The following is a 6,000-nucleotide window of genomic DNA, read 5'->3' on the forward strand; positions in this document are numbered from 1 at the left end:
TCAAAGATAGAGGGCACCAAAGCCTCAGTTTTGGAAAGATGCCGGTGAAACATCAGCACAGAGGACTTGAAGTGTTTTGTGTGTTTAGTGTTTAGTGCGTTTTGCAATTTTGTACCAACTATTACTGCTGAGCCAGAGGGTTTGTATGTATAAATGTATGACATGAAAAAATCAGGTGCTAATAATAATAATAATAAAAATAAAATAATAATAATAGGTTGTGATTAGCTGCAGCTGCAGCAGTTACAGTAGTGATATTAATGCTGTTGATTTTGTTCAGTTTATTTGTTTTTCTTTGAATTATTTGTGGTCATATTTCAAAAAAGTTGCCTTTTAATAATAATCAGATAAACATACATTAAGCTTCATCATGACACCAGATGTTATAGGTGGCTAGAAGAGTGACAGAGTTGCAGGATTAGAGATTTCACACAAATATGCTTCATTACCACTTTATTGATGCACCCTCTGCTGACTTTCAATTATTCATCAGCCACTCAAAAAAAAAAAACTGTTTGCTCTGCCTCAATTTATGCTCGGTATCAAAACAGAAATCACATCCCTGCCGCAGCTATAATCTTAGTTAATCAGCATCATTTAATGCACTTAGCAGCAATGTTTCAAATTCAAATCAAACACTTGTGCAAAAGCAATCGCCGTCTGCCCTAGTTCTCATCCATGGTGGGTTTGTCAAAATGATGCAATTGGTCATTACCTCACATCAGACGCCACGGAGACATAATTCTGCCTGACAGTTGGATTCTAGCTTTGACAGCCTCAAACTTGTTGAGTTTTCTCTAAATACTTGCCACTGCAATGAGTTAAACATCCCCCGGAGGCACCGCAGAGTTTTCCTTTTGAACAAACACCCGAGGGACGCCAAGCTGGGACTGCACGAGGAACTGGAGGTCTTACGGAGAGGGCTGTTTGGGTTTATCTAATGGTACAATGGGTAATTTCTTCTGCCACTGCAGAGGGAGGGGAATAAAAGAGGGATGAAACGAGAGAAGAGAGTATGTTTAAGAGAGAATCTTTATCTGGGCTTAATATCCCATGCTCAAGCAGAGTGGAGGATTTTTTTGTTGTACAGATCTCTTTTGTCAGATCCTACCTACCCATGGAAGACCCAGGGGCACTCTAAGAACATACGCATCACCTAGATTTGCCTTCCAGCCCACTTCTCTCCAGCGACTGCACCCTCTCCCCGCTGGCTTCTTTGTGTAGAAGAGACGAGCGAGCATTTTGGAAATCAAATCTCAGTTTGTCGGAGTAAAACTGGAGCAGACTTCAATTTGAATAGATTTACTGCTACATAACCATTCTGAGCACATAAACGCGCGAAATATGGCTGTGATGCAGAACGTGGCCGGATGGCCGCGAGGGTCTGCGCCATCGAGGATCCCGTCAGAGCGGAGAATGCAATCCTCCGCCGAAGTCATACACCATCAAAACACCACAATTATAATCTGAAATCTGCGCCTCCCCTCCTGCCGGCGTCGTAATTGTCTGTCCGTGTCTGCGGCACCCCGAGAGGCCGAGACCTTGAGCGGAGCGTGGCTGGTCTCTGAAGGCTGAGCCACTTTGCGAGGGAGAATCCAGGCAGGTACAGTAGTCATCATTGTCAAAAAGGAGTGCACAACACTGCTGGGACAAAGGAAGGCGCTGGTGAAAACATGAGGTGAGTGGAGCAGGGTGAGGTGGAGATAGGAAGGAGGTGAGGGGGCAGCGGGGGAGGGAGGGGATGGGAGGTTGAAGGGAGTCCCAAAGCTCCCTGCCAGTGATGACCAGAGTGTCCATCAGTGAGGTCTCACGGGTGCCCACTGAAACAGCAGCGCTGGCAGAACTAAAAAACACCCACCCTGGGAAAGTGCTTTTTCTCCCGCCAGACGCAGAGTGATGGATTGGGCCGGCCGGTGCACACAATGCATTTGTGAAGAGAGAGAGAGTGAGCGGGGGGGTTGGGGGGGGCAAGGTCTGTCAGAAAAACACTTCCACTTTACTCCTAGAATGCACTAAAATATTTACGAGTTCGATATTTATTTCATTATTCCACACATCGGATGTGAGAATGGACATGCACAAAAGCGGGAGCAAACAACAAAAGGTTTAAAGTCGCATCCCTGTTCCGAAGCGAAGACAAAGACGCGCCCAGGTGAACACTTCAACAGGGCTGCCGTGTTTTTTTAGAGCAAAATCGGAAATTAACGACGATTAAACACTTCGAATGACAACTGAAGGCCTCGGGAAGTTGGGAGCGGATTTCCAGTGTGGCCGCGTTGAGGTTTTCTTCCTGAATGATGGAAATGCTTCTACTCAGAGGTACACACCAACCACACCTGCCAACCTCAAGAAGCAACAGTATTGATTAAACCGCCGCATCCTCTCAAATCCATCCCCATTTCCTTTGAAGGCGAAAATCATCCTTGATATCTGCCAACAGCTTACTTACTTAGGGATTTCTTCCTTTCCATCTAGGTTATATTAATTAATGCATGCTTTTCTTAAATTAGCCCTCTGAGGAGCTATAACTCAAATTCCTGTATTTATGAAAGTAATAGGTTGGAAAAAAAATGCTAAACTGAAATAATTATGCAGCCCAACACTTTGCTTTGAGAATAAACTGCAAGAAACCTGATGAAATATGAATGTGCATTGGGTGCAAAGATGGTTAAATATTTACAATCCTGTGTTAGTCCACAACCCCAGTAAAGATGCTAGTCAACTGCAATAATTGCTTTACTGCAAAACTTTGCACTTGATTCCTGCATTCACGGGGCGTTGCACAAGTTCAGAGCGCCTTTCTTTTTCTAAGGAGACATATTTTTGAGGCTGCTGATGCACCCCGTACAGTCCTGCATTCATCCCATTTTTCTGCTTAATGCAATCAGGCAGGTGGTTGCATCTTAAGCAGGAGCCCATATTGCAGTTAAGAAAGGGCACGCTGCAGTAAGATGTTGAGGGAGCCCCCTGAGGGACTGATCTTATATCAGGAGACTGTATATTTCTACGCTAAAGAGGCTATTCAAACCCACCGATGCCTGAATTATTAAAGACGCTGTGTGTTTTTCAAAGCCTTGATTTAGCTTTTTTAAAGGGGTGGGATGTGTGCTGTGCTGGCAGTGGTGTGGCCAGGGGTCGGGGATAGTAGGGAGGAGTGTGGAGGGGGAGTTGTGGGCTATCGGAGGCTGGATTGTTTCTGTTTTCACCCCTCCCACTGTTGGCCTCGTCTGCTAAAATGGCCTTTTACTTTCTAAGCATGCTTTTACTGCCTCTGAAGAGTTATTTTTGTTGATGAAAAGGATACGCCGCCCGGGTTAAAGCGAACCCGGCTATTCACAAGGTTGTTTAATACTTTCCCCTCAGTTTGGCTTATAAATTTATCATCAGTAAAGTATACCAGCGGTCTCATGCCGTAGTACAGGCTTCCAGCTAAGTGGCTATGGTTGAGTGAGTGAACAAAGGACAGAGAGAGACAGAAAAACACAGCGAGACAAAGAATGAAAGAAAACGGTTTAACAGTGGTTGAACCCGTTCCGGAGCGGAGGAGCGCGTACTCGAGGTTTTAAGACATTAAAAGTCTCAAATTGGCTTTATCGACGACTCTCTTGATTCCTAGATACAGTACAGAGGTCTCACTTGTTAACAACTTGTATGTTAATGACTTGTATTAGAACTGATCAATCTACTTTGGATGCGAGTGTTTCCCATCGCTTTGAAGTGAACGCATTGATTGGTGAGAATATAACAGAATCAAACAATCGGTCCTCCTCGGTGCTGAGCGGAGCTGTCGGCTGCAGCGAGCCCGTTTTCCTGCCTGTTCATAGATCTCAATGCAACACGGCCAGTAGAAGGCAGATTAACACACTGACGCTGGACTGTAACACGCTCTCTGTGTTCAGGCCACAGCTCTGTGCAGGCCGGTCAAGCTCCTCCCATCCTCGGATGCTGGTTTTGGATAATTCTGCAAAACTCTGGCTCATGTGCAATGACGATGTTTTTAAAAAGACTTGACATGAAAACTGTACGAACCAGGAAAGATCAAGGTTAGAGGATGGTCAAGGTACGGCCAAGATAAGGCCATCAAAACAGTTGGTTAAAAACCAAAACCATTTCTTTATGGGCTTGCTGGTTTCTGTGCATGGTGATAGTAGAATCATCCTAAAGCTGCACTAATCAATATTTTTACACCAACAACAGATGACTTTGAACTAATTAGATAGGGGTCACTCTTAGTAATGAACCCACAGAGAATCATCACCCAGCTCTGCTAGCGCCTTCAGTGTCTTTAAGCTCATTATTTTGGTTTTATGGCCCTCGATTTTACTGTTTTGGTTCAGTCTCATGGCTGTCATCTTCCTTGTTTGCAGTGGGAGCTCTGATAAACCTGCTGTGCAGCATCCCCGACACCGAACAGCAAACAGACACAACCACCAACTAGCTAGGGAACATAGATTTTCCCCTCAGGAGTTGTGGAAGCCAGAAACAGCTAAAAGAAAAGTAGATATTGAACTTAGATTTGTCAGATTGCTTGAAACACAACCCCAAGTGATCTCACTGTATCTGCTGGATGTGTGCAAAGGCCACTGCTTGCTATCACACTCACCACGTCAATGCTGTGTGTACAGCTCGTTTCTGCTGCCCCTGAGTGGTCAAAAAATTAATGCACGTTTAAGAGTCCAAATCACACAAAAAGTGTAGAGGTGTCCACATATTTTTGGCCACACAGGCTAGTTTTCTATGAAAATATGTGCATGTTGCAGCTGATTGCTCTCGTCACCTAACGACCCTTCCTGTTGCTTTCAATGCACAGATGTTCAAGATCTTAGTCGATATTTAAAACCCGCCGTAAGTGGTGTTAAAACTGACAGATCCTGTACATGAACACATATAACCTCCACCTCCACCTCTGCTCTCTGTGCCCTGTATTGTAGCACCGGGTAAAAAAAAAAGATGGGGCTGCTGTTTATGGATGCAATTCCAGGTGGAATATTTCTGATGCATTGCCCACCAAACAGATGTCTCTCTTGAATTAGTTACCTCAGGATCCTCCCTGAATACCAAATCAGGGGAAACATACAAGTCGTGCACAATTCTGATTTATTCATCCTGCCCATGCCTCATGCTTAGACAATAGCATGCAAATCAATGGCATTTGTAACCATTTCATGTTATATGGCATACAGTAGCATGGATATAGCAGTTTGATGCTTTATTGATTTGCCTCCTGCAAGGATATCATAGATAAATAAATGATGCAGCCTTGAATTAAAGGAGGTGCTGCTGCAGCCGACATAATCACACTGCTGGGATTCAAGTGGCCGTTAAGAAACCTCCGAGCTCCCAAACAAAATGCAGGCTGCGGTTGTGTTGCGGTGGCCTGGCGAGGTGGTCTAGACCTGTCCTCTGTTCAATCACGGTTACATCATTTCCTCTCTTAAAGTGGGAGGGCATGAAAACAAGTGGAACTCATGATATCACCCCACTCTCCTCCTCCTCCTCCTCCTCCTCCTGTAGCCGACCACACGGCCCAGCCTTTCTTTATTGATAGTGGAATGCTTGACAAAGCAGGGTAATTAAAGCAATAGTGCCGGTTGGGTTTCATTGATAAAGATTGGAGCCGATGCACCTCTCTGTGGTGTGTCAGCAGCAGAGAGCTCCCGTCCCCTGGATCCCTCGTTCGCCTTTCATCTCCCCCACTCAGCCATGAAAAATTCATCCAAGACCTCCAGAAATATTTATTGTAAAATCTTAGGGAGAAGTGGTAGCACTGAAAAATTCATGGCCTTATTCGCCTCCAACAGCTGTGGACCCCCTTAATTAATTTGATTGCTCACATTACACAATAAATTCATTTATACAATATTTATATGTCCTTTTCCTCAACTTGGTCTATTCAAACAGACGTACATACGAAGCCGCTCTGTTTTTTTGTTTTTTTTTTCCACATACAGCAACGTCTATATTTCTGTTTTAATTTGGTTTTCCAGCGAATCTTTTTTT

This window comes from Chelmon rostratus, chromosome 4 (genome assembly GCF_017976325.1).
Source record: "Chelmon rostratus isolate fCheRos1 chromosome 4, fCheRos1.pri, whole genome shotgun sequence".
Lineage (NCBI taxonomy): Eukaryota > Metazoa > Chordata > Actinopteri > Chaetodontiformes > Chaetodontidae > Chelmon > Chelmon rostratus.